The following is an 18,163-nucleotide window of genomic DNA, read 5'->3' as shown; positions in this document are numbered from 1 at the left end:
AATTGTCTATTTGAAAATCACATGAAAGCTATAAAATATACATTTACATATAATTTTGCCCTTAATGGTTCATGGACTCTCACAAAGCACATCTCCCTGCCTCTTGATGTAGGTCCTACCATAGGTACCCTGAGGTAGTGTCCTTCTATAGATGTTCTACAACCTTCGAAAAACATTTCCTGTCATCAGAATTCTTTATTATCTATTTCTAAAATAATTGGTTCTCCTATCTAATGCCTTCTAAATACTTGAATGAGCAAATTAATTGAAAGCAATGGACACTAATCATGACTAATAGAGATGAATAAATAACTGTTACAAAACCTGGCTAATACCAAATGATGGATTATGAGGCTTTCTCCTATCTCTATATTCAGGGATCACTCCTGGCAGGCCCAGGGGACCATATGATGTAACAGATAGAAACTGGGTCAGCCATATGCAAGGCAAGTGCTCTACCAGTTCTACTATCACTGTGGGCCCCCTGAAGGGTATTTTAAAAATATCAGTGCCACAGAGATTGTATAGTGTGTATAAGACATTTGCCTTACACATGGCAACTGGAGTTCAATCCCAGGCACCACATGTGATCCCTCAAGTCCCACCAGGAATAATCCCTGAGAGCAGAGCCCAGGGTTAAGTCTGGAGCATCAGTGAGTGTGGCCCTAAAGAAAAAAATTTAAAACATAAATTTTATGTTTTTTATAGTGCTTGGTGAAGGGATTGCTGTAGGAACACTGTATACCTTTGTAATTAGTGGTGATTAAAAAAAAAAGCAATAAAATAAAAAAATACCATGGTCTCAGTCCCACTTCCAGAGATTCTAATTTAGCTGTTACAGGCTTGGGTGCTCACTTCACTTTAAAAGCTAAGTTATATACTACTAGCAAAAAAGTAGTCAGTTTTAAGAACCCATTGCCTTTCACATTTCATCCTTATCTTATCTTTCTTCCAGCTTTTAAAGATCATTTCCTTTATTATTATTTTAGGGTTAGCAGATATATTTGAGAAAGCCCAAAACCAAGCTAATCTGGAGGCTGCAGAGATAGTACAGCAGGTAAAGTGCTTGCCTTGTACACGGCTGGGCCGGGTTCAATCCCTGACACCCCATATGGTTCCCAGAGCACTGCCACGAATAACTTCTGAGGGACGAGCCAGGAGCAACCCCTGAGCATTGCCAGGTGAGATACCCCCACCCCCAAAAAGAAATCTCAACAAATTTCTGTCTGCCATCCATAACTATATTGTTCTTACAATGACTTTTGATGTTCAATGAAGGTACTTAAATCTATGGCTACCAAATTACCAAATCAGGAATCCTCTACAAATCAGTGAATAGCTATAGCTTCACCTTATAATTATTGTTAAACTTGAAACAAAATATCTTGTGACCCCAAATTTTATGCGGAAAACAAAACTGCCAATAACAGTTCCATCAATACTTTGAAATGTCAATTGAACAACAATTAAGACTTCTTGATTAAATGTGCTAATTTTTAAATATTTAAAAAATTCAACATCAACCACACTATAAGAACTGATAAAAAAAAAGCAATTACTTGAAATATCTCCCTCACTGAAATTTAGCATCTGAGAACAGTAAAAAAAATTGTTAATAAAAATAATAGGGTTCATGAGCAAAATTTAGTAAAACATTATAGTATGCAAGAGACAAAGTATATAGTAAGGCAAAAGAGGTTTCTATACCTTAAACTTGATGCAAATGATATAAAACTGTATATTAAACAAAGCACAATGCATGATATTTATAACAGGTGACTTAAGAAATCATTGCCTTCATACATCTACTAGTTAAAAATGTATTTTTAAAAAAACTTATAATGTCCTATTTAAAAAGTTTTATTCCAGGAATTATACTGCTAAAGAAATGAGGCTAGGATCCAGGCGATGGCTCAGAATCACAGCACACTCCCTCGAATGTGCAATGACTAATCCCTGGCGGTGCAACAAAGAAATAAAAAAGCCAGTCCACAGAAAAATACCTGTGCAACAAATGAGTTTATGAGTTTTTATCTGTAACTGCCCAAATTATAAATGATCCAAATGTCCTTCCAGTGCACAAGTGGTTAAACTGGTTCATTCATACCACAAAAACTACTAGCAAAAAAAAAAAAAGTACAAATTACTGATAGATGCAATAACTTAATTAGCTTTCATGGGCATTATGGTAAGCAAAAAAGTCAATCTCTTAAGTGTCACATACCACATGATTCCATTTATATTATAGTCCCCAAATGACAAAGTATAAAACTGGAAAACAGATTAGTTGTTACAGGAGCTGGTGCAGAAGCATAAGGAACTCTGGAATTAATACATCAGTTATATGTCTTGGTTGTGGTATTTACACAAATCTAGATAACAGAGAAATATGATAGTGGTTTTATAATAAAGATACATAAACTATTTTTCTTGTTACTCTAAAGCTATAAACATGTAAAGGAAAAATATTAACAGACGCTTGGAGGGAAAACAGTGGATGGGATATTTATGGAGCACTTTTTTATCAGGAACTAGTTTATCTCAATTAATACAACCAACAATCCAACCAAATTCAAATCCTCACTTTTCAGATGAAACTGAGAGACAGAAAAAAATAAGAAACTCAAGCATGGTCACAGAACTTGACAAATAGTAAATATGTCAAAGTTATGAAAAGGCTATTACAAATTAAAGAGAATTTTAAGAAACAAGTATCATCACTGTATCACGAAGTTTAAAAGAGACTTAATATAGGTATGAGTGAAAGAGAAAAGGTTTATTTTTGGTTTGGGGGCCATACCTAGTGATGATCAGGGCTATTCCTGGCTCTACACTCAGGGATGACTCCTGATTGTGCTTGGGGAACCATATGGAGTGCTGGGGATTGAACCCAGGTTGAACACAAGCAAGGCAAGCGCCCTACTTGCTACACTCTCTCTCCAGTCCAAGAGATAATTCTTTAAGAATCACAGCCTGCCATACTAAATACTGTCATTCAGTATGTTAAAAATCTGCAATACTCATTCACTTACAATCAGTGAATAAACCTGACAAGAACTATATCTAAATTTCTGCTTAGAAAGAACACATAAAAAAAGTATTTTCAAAATGGAAAGAACACATAAAAAAAGTATTTTCAAAATGGAAATATGTGAAAATGGGAATATGTAAATAAAAAATAATACAGAATGCACACAAAATGGGAGAAAAATAAAGCTAACGACAATAAAGCTTTTTCATGACAGAAAAAGAAATGACTTCAATTTCATCAAATGCATGGTAGAAAGTTTAAGTCAGGTTAGATAATTTGTGCCAGCAAAGTATATGTAGATATGTATGTATGTATGTCACTTCTCATGGATTTGTTCGAGTGGGCACCAGTAATGTCTCTCGTTGAGAGACTTATTGTTACTGTTTTGGGCATATCCAATATGCACGGGTAGCTTGCCAGGCTCTGCCGTGCGGGCACCATACTCTCGGTAGCTTGCCAGGCCCTCCGAGAGGGGTGGAGGTATCGAACTCGGGTCGGCTGCCTGAAAGGTGAAAGCCCAACCGCTGTGCTATCGCTCCAGCCCCATGTATGTATGTATATACATATATTTGTTTTTTGGGTCATACCTGGTGATGCACAGGGGTTACGCCTGGCCCTGCACTCAGGAATTACTCTTGGTGGTGCTTAGGGGACCATATGGGATGCTGGGAATCAAACCCTGGTCGGTCTCGTGCAAGGCAAATGCCCTACTTGCTAACTATCGCTCTAGCCCCTCCAGCAAGATATTTATTTGTAATAAATACTGGTTTCAGGTTAGGTTAGAAAAAAAAGGAAACCTTAACATGCCACCTCCATCTTGCAGGACTGCCCTGAAAGGGGTTTGGGGTTTCTTTTTGGTCCACACACAGTCATTACTCTAGGTAACCATGTTAATAACTGGGACTGGACACGGCTCTCCACATGGGAACCACGTGCTCTATCCTTTGATCATCTCCCCATCCCAGATTAACACATATTTTAGCAACATGTCAGAAACAGAGGCAATTCTAGGATAAAATCAAGTAAATGGATATTTAAAAGGAAATTTTAAAATTCTGATTGCAAAGCCTCTAGGGAAGGGCAGTTTTTCTAGAGAAAGGTCTCAATTTTAATTTTAAGGATCTGGTAAAACTACAGGACAAGATAATATATGAAACACTGAGAATATCAATTACTCCTTTAAGTTGGAGACTAAGTTATTGATTTAATGTTTTTTTGATGCAAAGGGAATAACTGTAGTCATTTTTGCTCTTAGGATCATCTGGTATGTAAGCTATTCTCTCAAAATACTTTCTTAAAGAAATGTAATAATGATATCAACATATTGGTTTTCTTTTTTTGCTTTTGGCCATACCCAGCTGTGCTGAGGGCTTACTCCTGGCTCTGAGCTCAGGGATCACATCTATGTGCTGCCAGAAATCAAACCTGGGTGGGTCACAGGCAAGGCAAGAGCCCTACCCTCTGTATTCCAGACCCATGATATCAACGTGCTGTCTTTTTTTCCCAAAGCCTCCTAAGCTCCCAATTCAGGAGATAACCTGAAGTAATTTACCTAGCATTCAAAAATCTCTCAGGAAAATTTGGAATGGAATGATCATTCCACTACAGTCCAGTTCCTATAATCCATGGCTTCAGTTAATATGGTAAAATCTAATTCTAATAGGATTACAGTAATTTGTCCATGGAATTTCTTCACACACAAAGTTAAAATAGACCAAAAACCATATACTTTTAAGAAATGCTATTTTTTTTTCTGCTTATTTTGGGTCACACCTGGCGATGCACAGGGGTTACTCCTGGCTTATGCACTCAGAAATTACTCCTGGCAGTGCTCAGGGGACCATATGGGATGTTGGGAATCGAACCTGGGTCGGTCGAGTGCAAGGCAAACGCCCTACCCGCTGTGCTATCACTCCAGCCCCAGAAATGCTATTTTTTATGATGTTTACTCTGCTGCAAAGAAATATTAAGATCCCCTTCCCTTCTTTTTATTTTTTGGACCACATCCAGCAGTGCTCAGAGCATTATTACGCCTGGCTCTGCTCTCAGGGGCCACTCCTGGTGGGGCTTGGGAGACCATATGGGGTGCTGGGAATTGAATTCAGGTTGGCTGTGTACAAGGCAAGTGCCTTACAGACTGTACTATCTCTCTGACCCCAAGTTATTTCTCTTTTTTGATAAGTACCACAATCTAGAACAATCTGTACGGTGGACAGATGCACCTAAAAAATAATATCTGTCTATAGTCCTGGGGTGGGGAGGATCTTACAGCAAAGGAAGGGATTTATGTTTTCCGAAATCGCAAATTCTAACTAAGGTAAGTAATAAATACCGAACTTTGAAAGTTTTGTCTTTTTTGAATAAGGAACGCTTTTGGGTATGCTCCAGGGCCACCAGGAGTACTACCTGTGGTGTGGGTCAGGGTAACAGCATACGACAGAAAACTGACCTCAGGGCATTGCACATATCAGGCACACGCTCTGTCTACCACTTGAGATTCACCAGCCTAAACACTTGGTCCAACTAACCTTTAATAAGACATGATTTTCAATTGTTAATGGCACTGTGGCTCTTTTTTGAAATAATTTTTCTTCTTGATTATACTGAAACATTTATAATTTTTTTTTTCTTTTTGGGTCACTCCCAGCAATGCACAGGGGTCACTGCTGGCTCTGCACTCAGGAATTACCCCTGGCGGTGATCAGGCGACCATATGGGATGCTGGGAATCAAACCCAGATCGGCCATGTGCAAGGCAAACACCCTACCTGCTGTACTAACACTCCAGCTCCAATAAAATAATTTTATAACTGGGATATTCTTTGAAATAAGATGCTGGGATAAGCAAGTAGCACTGCACTGTAGAAGTTGTCCCATTGTTCATCGATTTGCTTGAGTGGGCACCAGTACTGTCTCCATTGTGAGACTTGTTACTGTTTTTGGCATATTGAATACACCACAGGTAGCTTGCCAGGCTCTGCTGTGCAGGCAGGATACTCTTGGTAGCTTGCCAGGCTCTCCGAGAGGGATGTAGAAATTTTAAATAGGAACTGGGCTACAAATAGATAAAGCTGAGCAACAGAGATATGGCAGTTAATTATATTATTTTGTCTTCATGTTTGAAATTTTCCAACATAAAAAAAGTATTATACCAGTGATTCATTAAAATTAAAAAGAAATTTTTTTTATGTTTAGATAATGCAAAAAAAAAGTGCTACACATTCTTGCACAGGATACAAAATACTGTCACCAAGACAAGAATTTGGGGACTTAAACAGATATTTGAATCCTCAAACGCTTCTGCAACTGCCCGATCTCAGGCAAATCACCTTACCTAATAGTTCACTAGTTTTTTTTTTCTTTTCTTTTTGGGTCACACCCAGCAATGCACAGGGGTTACTCCTGGCTCAGAAATTACTCCTGGCAGTGCTCAGGGGACCATACGGGATGCTGGGAATCAAACCTGGGTCAGCCACAAGCAAGGCAAATGCTCGACCTGCTGTGCTATCACTCCAGCCATCACTACAGTTTCTTATCAAAGATGAAGCATGATTTCTAAGGTCCCTTCCGTTTTTCAAGGTTTTACTCTTGAAGAATGCTGTTTTGTTGTTTCTGAGTGAGTTTAAATTCATCTTGTTATATGCCTAGAGCCTACTTCTTTGATGTGTTCACAATCCTATTTGGGGATATGTAACTTTTTTTAAGTTCTGTTTTATGAGGCAGAAAAGTTAGTAGGCATTACAGTACAAGTTTTAAATGTGGCTTACCTGGTTCTATCCCAGAATTACATGCTTCCCAAGCATTGGCCAGTGTGGCTCTGGGGGCCCCCAGCACACAGGGTCACAGAGTTTTCTGGGAACCACTACCCTCCCAACCTCACCCATTTGTTTCAAATAAAATTCCTGTACAATTTATTACCAGTATACTTTTTTTGTTTCGCTTTTGTTACAGACCCAGTGATGCTCCAGGCTCATTCCCGGCTCTGTTCTCAGGGATCACTTCTGGTGGGGATCAGGGGACCACATAGAGTGGTGGACTTGCCCTCTGTGCTACCTCTCCCATTCTATTTTCTTTCTCTTTTACTAAGGCACAGTGATTATTGGTGAGTATTTGATCAGTAGAGTTATTTTATATGCCAAAATGCCTGTAATTGCAAACAAATTTCTTAGGGAACAGAAGATCATGGAGCATAAGTTAGGAAGCCCTGGTCTTATGTAACTAGTTGTATGCTGAAGGGGCACAAGGTGTGAACTTGAAGATTGCTCTTTTGGATAGCTGGTGTGATCACAGCTCTCATCACATGAAACAAGAAAAAAAGGAGGCAGCTACATGATAAACATACCGTTTTCCTTAGGTAAGATTAAAAAAAAAAAGGCTTGTTCTACAGAAGTCAATAAAGATAGCATTAAGAATCACAGAGCACATAAAATGTAAAATAATAGGCAGTCTTGTTAATATAGCAATTTCTCCTAAAAAAAGTATTCCACCAACATTTTCATAAATATATTTTTTGAGGGCTGCATATCACAGTGACATAAGTGGTTAAATAAAAATGAGGAAGGCTAAAACTACAGTGCACTTCTGGGAATATACCCTGGCGGGTCCAAAAACACACTGCACAAAAGCCATCTGCACTTCTATGTTCATTGCAAGGACTATTCACAACAGCAAGAATCTGAAAGCAACCAGTATCTGAGAACTGATGACTGGATAAAAAAAACTATGGTACATCTATACATTGAAATACAACACAGCCACCAGGAAAAATGAAGTCATGAAATTCATGTATAAATGGATGAACATGAAGAGTATCATGCTGACTGAAATGAGCCAGAGGAAGATGGACAGACATAGATTGCACTCATTTGTGAGATATTATTTTGCCTTCATGTTTGAAGACAAAAATGAGACTGATACCCAAGGACAGTATAAACAAGGGCTGGTAGAAATGGTCCATGATTGCCATGATTGGAAGCTTGCCACAAATGGGGGGGGGGCGGTAGGGGGAAAGCTAGGATAGAGAAGGGACCACTATGCTAAAGATAGTTGGAAATGCTCACTGTGAACAAGAACTGAGTGCTGAAAGTAGAAAGAGGATAAATATGATAACCTCTTAGTACTTGTGTTGCAAACAATAATGCCCAAAGGGGGGAGGGAGAGGGAGAGAGAATAAAAATATTTGCCTTAGAGGTAGGATGGGGGGAGGAGGCGAGAAGAAAACTGGGGACATTGGTGATTGGAAATGTACATGGGTGAAGGGATGGTGATGGACACTGTATGATGAAACCCAATCATGAAAAACTTTGTAACTGTATCCCATTGTGATTCAACTGAAAAGAAAAAGAAAAGAACAAAACTATTGTACAAAACCTCTACCTCTGCCTTCAAAATGCCAAAGCTTCACTTCCAGCTCCACAGGTGGGTTGCTTTCCTTCCTAAGAGCACAAGATGAAAAGGCAAGAAGGGAAGAACAACTACAGCAGAGAAAAAACTGACAGGATATCAAGCTCAACATTAACAGAGTTAACTCAGGCAAATAGCATGCACCCTGGAAATAATATTTACTAAAACAAATAATTATTTAATGAAATAATAATATGCAGTAAATAATATTTTTACCTCTGTGGTCTTCTTCCCCCAAACCTAAAACCTCATGACTCTAGCCATGAGGAAGATATCAGATTGAGGGTATTCTAAAATATCTGTCCAGTACTCCTCAAAAAGGAAGGAAGGAAGGAAGGAAGGAAAGAAGGAAGGAAGGAAGGAAGGAAGGAAGGAAGGAAGGAAGGAAGGAAGGAAGGAAGGAAGGAAGGAAGGAAGGAAGGAAGGAAGGAAGGAAGGAAGGCCTAAGATATAGACCCACCTTTTAGAGACCTATTAAATTAGAAGTCAATCAATCAGACAAAGGCTGGAGAGAGGGAGCAGGGTAAGGCCCTACACTTGGCTGTGGTGCGTTCTGACTCAATCCTGACCCCAGACAGGATCCCTTGAGCAATGCCAGGTGTGATCCCCGAGCACAGAGTGAGGAATAAGCTCTGAGCACCGCAGGATTGGTCTCTAAACAACAAATGAATAAACAAATGAAAATATTAAATCACTGAGCCAAATTTTTCCAAGCTATTAAAAAAATGCTGTTTGTTTCTTTTAAAGGCAGTTAAAACACTTTAAAAATAAATAAAAACAGATATAATTCAGGAACTATACTCATACATACACAGAAACACATACACAAAAATACATATAGAGCACATGTATATGGGATTATAACCATACAGTGAATCTATAACATATTTCATATTAAATGGGATTATATCTAGGATCCCATATGAGATTGTTTTACATATGTATCAATATTACAACCATACAATGATTTTGTAGTATTTCATATAGTAACTTTATAACCTATTTCAATGCTTCTGTAATGATAAATTTTGCCCCAACTCTTCTGAAAGTCACTATGGAGACCTAATACAACGATTATTTTTAGATGGCTCTGGAAATGGAACATCATGCATGGAAAGTAAGGGCTCTACCACTGAGTTCAATCCATAGCTCTAATATTCTCATTATTCCTAAAACTTATGAGTCTGGAGCATATTTCTGTCAAATAAACTTAATTATAGCAAATTTTATATTCTCTGCAGGCAAATTAGATTTTTGGGAAGTTATAAGTCATATTAAGAACATCTGGCATACAGACCAAACTAAATAAAACTTCTGGTTAAAAAAAATAGAAGGCTTACACTTTAAGATCATGAGACTAGCTTTCTTTACAATGATTTTTTAAAAAAAGGGAAAGGGAATTCTGAACATTTTAAATAGGGTATGAGTTTAATATCTTATAGCAAATAAACTATATTTTTATCCCATGATCTGAAAATTTTTTTTGTTTTTGGGCTATGCCCAGCTGTACTCAGGGCTTAACCCCGATCTGTGCTCAGGGATCACTCAGGCAATGTTCAAGAAGCCTTGTATAGTGCTGGAGATTGAACCCAGGTAAGTGCCTTAGAATGTGTACCTTTTCTACAGCCCCTCTACCAATTATTTATCTCTGTAGTTCCAGCACATAGTCCTATACATAACATATATACATCAATTTCTTACAAAGAGCATAACTATGGTTTTGATGTTTGGTTTTATTTTAATCAGCTGCTCATAATGTAGTGGTAGTGAGTCTTTTACAGTATTATTGTCAATCACTCACCATCCTTAACTTTAAGAAACCCAGCAACTGTCATGACAAGGAAGGCTCAAATAGAAAATTCAGTATTTTAACCTTAATTTGTGGAATCATTCTTAACATCTTATTGACATATAATACTGTGTGAATAATACTTATTAACATATAATACTATATCCTGTTTTAAGTTGAATAAAACTGCCTCTGCCTTCATTATGAGACAGCATCCCAAGAGTTGACACACACTTATGAAAAACTAAGATACACAACATGTTGCATCACATAGTACAAAAGAAAATAAAAGAAAAATATCTGGAAATGTAAATCATCAATAGCATCACACTGAATTTTTCCAGGAAGCTACCTTTCCATTCCATGTGTATATGACTACAAAGTCCAAAGAGGCTCATTACGGAGGTCGGATCAATAGCACAGCAGGTAGGGCATTTGCCTTGCATGTGGCTGGCCAGGGTTCTATCCCTGGCATCCCATGTGGTTCCCTGAGCACCACTAGGAGTGATTTCTAGTGAGTGCTCAGTGAGTACAGAGCCAGGAGTAATCCCTGAGCATTGCTGGGTGTGACCCACAAAGATAATCCCTACCCTACCAAAAAAAAAAAAAGGCTCTTGATCATTCAAAATAGATGCATTCCCACACAAGAAGCTAACACAGTTTACTGATAACAGCATTTTGATAATATTAATGTTGACATAGCTTAAGACAATACTTAAGACAAAGTCTCTTAAGAGAAAACATAAAATCAAGCTCCTATTGCGGTAAATATAAGAAGCTAAAGAAAAATGTAAAAATGCAGATGACCTTGTACAACTGTTTAACATATACTAAAATTTTTATTCTTCTGGGTGACTTTTTAATCTAGTAATCATTAAAGCATATGGATCATTTCCATTAATACAAATTGAGTTCCTTTCTAGTATTTCTTTATTTTCTTTACTTTCCACCCATCCACAGCCCTGCTCTGTAGGGCTTTAATTTTTCAAGACAAGGGGGCAAATTCAAACATTATCAAGTTTTAAATTAAGAGTAAAAATGAAAGCACCATCAAGTTTTGACATACAAAAAATAAAAATTTTTAAAAAGCAACAGTAATGAAGAGTTAAAATGAGAGCATCCTCAGGTTTCAGCACCAAAATCCATCAATAAAAAAAAGCTGAGCAGAAAATGTAGGAAGATGTAGAAAAGGTTCAGGGAGCAAATAGCCTATGAATCAAAGCACCAGAAGAAAGCAACATGAGAAGGAAGGTGACACCAGGATGGATTGGTGAACGAGTTATCCAGGCACAGTTCACCATGATAATAAAAGCCCTGATGGAGGGTAAGAGGCAGGTGCCAGTGAAAAAAAACCAAGTGAGGTAGGTAGAGGCCAAGGGTAAAATAGGCAAAAGCAAAAAACAGAATTACCAGAGAGAACAAAAACTAGGAAGAAGGCAGGCCCACAGAGATGCAGGGCCACAGAGAGAACAGAAAGCATTCACAGTGGGAGGCTGAGTCAAAGAAAAGGCAGGAAGTGGCAAAACACAAAAACACTAGACAATTCTGAGATGAGAAAAATGTAAAAATGGGCTCCCTGATAAGCAGAAAAGGCAGACATCTGGGGAGATGTGGGAGCATTAGTACTGCAGGTAGGGTGCTTGGACCCACCCGGTTTGGATCCCCTGCACCTGAACTCCACTGGGAGTGATCCCGAGTGTAGAGCTTGGAGTAAGCCCTGAGCACTGTCAGGTATGGCATTCACCCCTGACCCCCGAGGGGAAAAGAAGAAAATAGGGGGAAAAGGATGAAGTAAACCATACCTAGTGGGGATGAAGACATTAAAAAATAAATTACTTCTGACATTTTACTTTATTCAGTTTTTAAAAAATCTGTTTTTTTAAGATATTAAAAAATAAATTACTTCTGAAATTTTACTTTATTCAATTTAAAAAATCTGTTATTTTGAATATTATGTTGGGTAAAATTTGACTCATAAGAACCAGAGTTTCTCAATTCACAGAGGAGAAAATTATGTATCAACTGACTTAGTCATACATGAAAGAAAGAAAATTTATTTGTCAGTTAATTCTCTTAGCTCATAGTCACAACTAATTTTCATCCTGACAACATGTAGATGATCGGAATGACCAACTGTGTCATTTGTAGAAAAGCTTTCTGTGTGTATCTGTTTCTCTGTGCTCATCAGAATTTGGAGAAATCAAATCCCTGCTTATTACTACTGCCTCTCCCTCAAAAGGAAAGGGTAGTGTCAGATAAGACTTTCATCAGTACTACTACAAAGAAAGTTCATGGAGGCTTAAAAAAAACAAGGATTACAACCATCCATGTTATCGTGGTCTCCTAGATAAATGAAAACAGACCAAAGAGATCATTCATCATTTCCATCTAGAAACAGCAGAGAAAAACAAAACATTGAACAAGAACTTAGTAAAGAAGAGCAACTCTGAAAAAGAATTACTCTATTTTTGATCTCAGAAAAAAATCTAGAGTAGGAGAGCAAACACAAATATCTTTATGAGTTTTTAAAAGGGTTATGTCTGTCTGTATAGACAGCTCACTGACCTAGCATGTGTTTCACCTAGTTAGGATTCCTTCTCCTTTCATTTTATCTTTAGTGCCAAAAAATTATGCAAGAAAAAGCACAGAAATATACAAAGGCTGGGAGCAAAAAAGGGAAGATGAAACCACTGATGTCACGAACATGTGAACAAGCAGCAGCATGTTACTACAAAGAAGCAATCCAGCGACATCACTAATAACCAGCCCAGGAACCAGCCATGCTCGCTTCACCTACTCTCTCTACGATTTCTCTACTTGGACATAATAAAATTCTAGTCATAGATTATCAGCTGTGATAGAAGAAAACAACTCAAATACTATACACACAAGCAGATGGATTAACAGCAAATGTAAGAAACACGTAAAGAAAGATGCTAGAGTCTTGTCACGCATATTTTCAGAACTATCTTCCTCTGCAGCTCGAATATCATAAATACTAGCATTACTTCTTGAAATTTGCCTTTTCTTCTGTTTACTGTTCTTCATAAACATCTTAAAGAGTCACTTGGTCATCAATCCATTCAGAGGCATCTGACACAAGACAATTTATGGTTTGAAATGGTGCTGCTCCACAGGCTTTAGGAGACTTCTTGGAGGAACAAACCTGGTTATTTGGTCTCTTCTGAGCACAAGAAGAAAAGAGGATTTGCTCTCAGACTCAAAGATGGCCTAGAAGTCAGAGTGTGCTATTTCCAAGATAAGATCCCCTGAAAAAAAAAAAAGTGAAAATCAATCAGATTAAAAAAAAAAAAAAGGAAACAAAAACCTCTAATGAAACAGAGCAAGCATTCACAGTATTACATTTTAATTAAGACTGAAATATAGTTTAAATAAATTAAATATTAAAAGTAGCACATGCTTCACAAGACAGACTCTAGCTTTAATCCCTGGCACCAGAAATAAAAGTAATTCAAATTAATATTTAAACATTAGCTTTAATATACTATAGTTTAAAAGGTTAAAAGGCATTACAAAGTATACAACCAAGTATTAAAAATGTGGTAATTCTCAAATTCTCAAAATTAATTTAAAATACCACTTAAAATTACAAGGAAATTATGGGGCTTAATAGTCCAATCTTCATCATTCCTAGAATTTAAAGCATGCACTAAGAAAACACAATTTTCTACATCTAAGTCTTAGAAATGGTATGAACAAGCTCATTCATCTATAAAATGAGCTCCAGAATTGATGATGCGAAAAATTTCTCCCAGTCATAAAATTCTAAAATTTACATATTATCTGGTAGTAAGAGCTAGGTTTCACTAAACCAGCTGTAGGCAAGTTATATGCTTTTGACTTTGTCCTGATTTCCTAATGTATAGCACAGGGCTAATTCTTCTTCCTAATGTATAGCACAGGGCTAATTCTTCTTACGGGAAAGGTAGGCTCTTGAATTACTAGAAGATGGCTTAAAATACAGATACCCAGATCTAAGGAAACCAGTCTTTCAATTAATCTAAGACAACATCTTGCTTTTTTTTATAAAGTAGGGGTCAGTAATGTGGCAAGTGACAGAGCACATGTCTTATATGTCCGAGGCTGAATTTGACTTGACACCACACAGGTGCAGGGTCTCTAACACTGTGGAGTCTGACCCCAGAACAGTAATGATTTATAGTATCTATAATATTATATTAAGCTTTGAGTCATTCTGAAATACATTCCTGAAAGAACCACCATACTAGAGAAATGTGGATACCAAGAAAGAAAGGGAATAAGTGGGGAGGAATGAGCAGATGGACTGGCAATACAATAAAGGCATTTGGGAAGCTGGAGAGATAGAACAGTAAGGCATCTGCCTTGTATGCGACCCACCCTGAGTTTGATCCCTGGCATCCCATGTGGTCACCAATTACCGAGCACCACCACCAGGAGTAACCCCTGAGCATCACCAGGTGCCCCCAATCCCCTCCCCATAAAACCCCCAAAACCCAAAATACAAAAGGGCATTTTTGATCAAGGGTCTTGGACATGTTAGTGCTACAGAGGTAAAGTAACTCACACATTAAAACCATTAAAATGTGCAAGCATGTGACCCAAACTATTACAAGTAAATTAAAAAAAAAAAGAGAGATTTTGCTAAGGAGGCAGGGTTGGGAGAGGAAGAGAATCTCAGGTCACTGGTGGAAGGATGCTGACATTAACGGTGGGCATAATTTTACTGAGTCTACTTATCAAGCGTTCCCCCACCTCGTCGCCCCACCACTCCCAACACAAGTGCCAAGACCTCTGACCCAGGAGAAACAATGAGTAACCAAAAGACTATACCTGCTGCGGGTGTGTCCTCCCCGCTGCTAACCAGGTTTGTGCCAAACGTCAGGCAGGATTCCCGGACAGTGGAGTGGTGATGCATGTATTCCCCTATCTGCGAAGTTACTCTGATTCAGTAATTCTGTGGTTGCCCAAGGCCCCCCAAATAATACTGTCAGCTAACTGGGCCTTTTGTTTTTCTTCAACTTGCTGGAGTTTGTAGGCCCTCATCTAATTCCACACAGCTTCAAGGAGAGTTCATCGGTCCGTGTATGCCAACAAATCAAAGGCACCATCTTACATTTTTCTGTCCACCAAAGAAGTATTACTTGCATTGAAGAAGCCTCTCTATCTCTCAAGACAAGCTGGAAGGATGGTCCGGATTCCACTTAAGGACAGAACAAACAGAGAGCAGTGTAGCAGAAATCTTTAGTGACCCACATTCCGGCAAACTATAACTACAAGGGCTTTTAATCTATAAGTGTTTAGAAAAGAAAAGCAGTAAGATTCAAGTGGCATTCAATAGTATTCTGTTTGGTACTAACATTTTTACAGTGAATTAGTAACTTAAACAGTCATTGTCCCATGTCCTGGTGAATCACTGTCCAAGAATTCAATACTTACAAAAAATATAATCCTCACTCAGCTTTGAAATTCGAAGTTCAGTTTCTTGACCTTTACCTTCTGTCATTTTAAAAAGTGTCCCTGATAGTGAAAAGGCGAATGAAAGGGCTGTGCAAGGAGTCCCAGGTTCGACTCCAAGAACCACATGGATCCCCCAACCAAAACTCTGGGAGTTCCCCCCCAAATCAATAAATAAATAAATATAAACTACTTCTATCTGAAAAATCCATAAATGTTTCTGTAGCTCAGAGTCACTGGAACCTCTTGTGCTACTTTGAGATTTTAAAGATTTGTAAACTAAGAAAATAACACTGTTAAATTTCACTTGTATCCTCCCCTTGTGCCCCCCACCCCTTTTGTGTGGGTCAGCAACTGAATTCAGGACTTCATCCATATAAAGCATACTGTCTACCACACAGCTACACCCAGGCCCCTTCAGCTCTCTCCTGTCTTCCCTAGAGAAACCACACTGAAATGCAGACTGCCTGATTTCATATCCAATCATGCTACTTATAACTTGAAAGGTGATTTGGGACAAATAAATTGTCTTGCTGTGCTTCAGTTTCCTCATTTAAAAATAGGATTACAACTGTACCTACTTCAAAGCATTGTTGTGAAATTAACAGGTCTGGCACTGCACATGTTAGCTATTTTTTATTTACTCTATTCAGCTCCAAATCCTTCAGTTGTTTCATATATATATAATGCAAATCTGAGTCAAATACTGTCTACTTGAGAATGGGACCAATTTTGAATAATTCTGATGCTTCCATTAGATAAGTACCAAAATACTCTGTTTATTATTATAATGGGTGAGCAAAGAAGTTATCACAAGTTGTACTGCATAAATCACATATTCCCTGCCCTCAAGATGCCTATGTTTTGGTTGGGGAAATCAAAACACAGGAAACTCTTTCATAATGATATAATGCTGTAAAAGATTAAATGCCAAAGTGTGCAATGAACAGGTACCATTTAAAGGGCTACAGATTCTGTGGAGAGGATAAGGTGGATGGAACAGTATTGTCCCTAAAGTTAAGTGGAATTGGTACTAGTGGAAAGAGACAAGAGAATTCCAATGTATTTGAGTTCATTCTACAAATATTTACTGAGTACCTCCCATATGCCAGGCTCTGTTCTAGGCTTGGGAGACATCATGATTAATGAAACAAAAAAGACCCCTGTACCCCAGAAGCTTAAAATGTTCTCCATGGGACAGCCAAGTGTTGAAGTAAGAACAAGCAATGCTTGTCTTCTCAGTGAAACAAACGTCACTTAAATGCCTCAGGAAAGGGAGTCAATTGCTAGCATTATATTATGGTCACTTTGGTTTTCCACAATGACAAACACAATAGAAACGACAAGTCACAAAAAATTCAAGAACTTTTCATTTGCTATATTCTAAAAACATTTCACTGCTTACAAAGCACATGAAAATAATATTCTCTGAATTTCCTGACATACATACATGTTAATACAAGAGATTTACAAATATGCATAGGTCATTTTCTTAGAATGCTTTTCATAATAGACTTGTGGAGACCTACACCCTAAAGTTTACCCATTAAGAATATTAGTACTTTGCTTTATACTCATGTGCGACCCCAACCTCCTTCACTTCATCCACTTCCCCATAAAGATGGCTGCCCTTCAGTAATAAGTAACTCCTAGAAAAGTGCTTGAAGATGGGGCAAGAACCATCACCCATTCTTGAGACTACTCCAAAAGCAAACACATACATCCTTTGCTTCTTATATTCTTCCTTAATGACAATTAACCACTTCTCCCCCAAAAGAAGTATCAAAGAAGCCCTCCATAAACTATTGACTGGCAAATAATTCTGTCTTTTTCTATCCAACGATCACACTAGAATCAGAAAACTAACTAGTCCAGTATGCTCCAACCATAAAGCCAAGAGCCAAGCATCTCCCTCATCATCTTCAGTCTATTCAACTTTCAGAGATGCACAGCGTCACTCATCATGAGTCTAATGAAAGCACTAAAGTTAATCTTCAGAATCAAAATAAACTTACTGATTAAGGAAATCAAAAGCAACTTAAAATTCAACTAAAACCTTCTTAATGTACAAAGTACTAAACTCAAAACATGTTTAAAATATTTAAAAGACTGAAAAAAGTAGGCAGACTACCTCCAAAGTGCATACTCTAATGTTCTCAACACTCTTAAGCCCCTGAATGCTAGACTCAGCAACCAAGGAACAGCCAGTCACTGGTTTTTATTTCCTTGGCTTGGTACTGGAAAGTCAGTTTTTCTTTTTCATGTTTGTTAACCTTTGGTTAAGAATGTCACTTAGAAAGCAAATACGGAAAGAGAAGGCCTTTCAGAAGGACCATTAAGGCTTTCCCGACATTTGCTTTTTTCAGTGTTCTGGTATAGGGTGTTCATTGGGTGACATTATGTAATGCGAGTTTGGATACCAGACCTAAGACTTTGGAAACGATAGAATACTCAACTAATGGCAGTTTTACGCACTTTAAAATC

At 37.9% G+C, this 18,163-nt stretch overlaps 1 protein-coding gene across 4 annotated transcripts in view; it reads right to left on the bottom strand.

The window, feature by feature from the left end:
- The window catches only part of SLC20A2 (solute carrier family 20 member 2), a 113,140-nt gene that overhangs the window by 93,776 nt on the left and 1,201 nt on the right, over positions 1-18,163 (bottom strand). Inside the window, exons 2-3 of one of the 4 annotated variants that reach the window (XM_055138218.1) lie at positions 15,056-15,425; positions 13,389-13,491 (exon numbers count right to left, since the gene is read on the bottom strand). The exons of 1 other annotated variant lie outside the window; for it this stretch is intronic. The gene's annotated coding sequence lies outside the window, so the exon portion shown is untranslated. Of the gene's footprint in view, positions 1-13,388; positions 13,492-15,055; positions 15,445-18,163 lie in introns of those variants that run through there. 2 more of the 4 variants (XM_055138354.1, XM_055138479.1) reach the window with 2 other exon arrangements.

The sequence above is a fragment of the Sorex araneus genome, chromosome 1, assembly GCF_027595985.1.
Source record: "Sorex araneus isolate mSorAra2 chromosome 1, mSorAra2.pri, whole genome shotgun sequence".
NCBI classification, from domain to species: Eukaryota; Metazoa; Chordata; class Mammalia; order Eulipotyphla; family Soricidae; genus Sorex; species Sorex araneus.
This window is presented reverse-complemented; position numbering and strand designations above follow the sequence as displayed.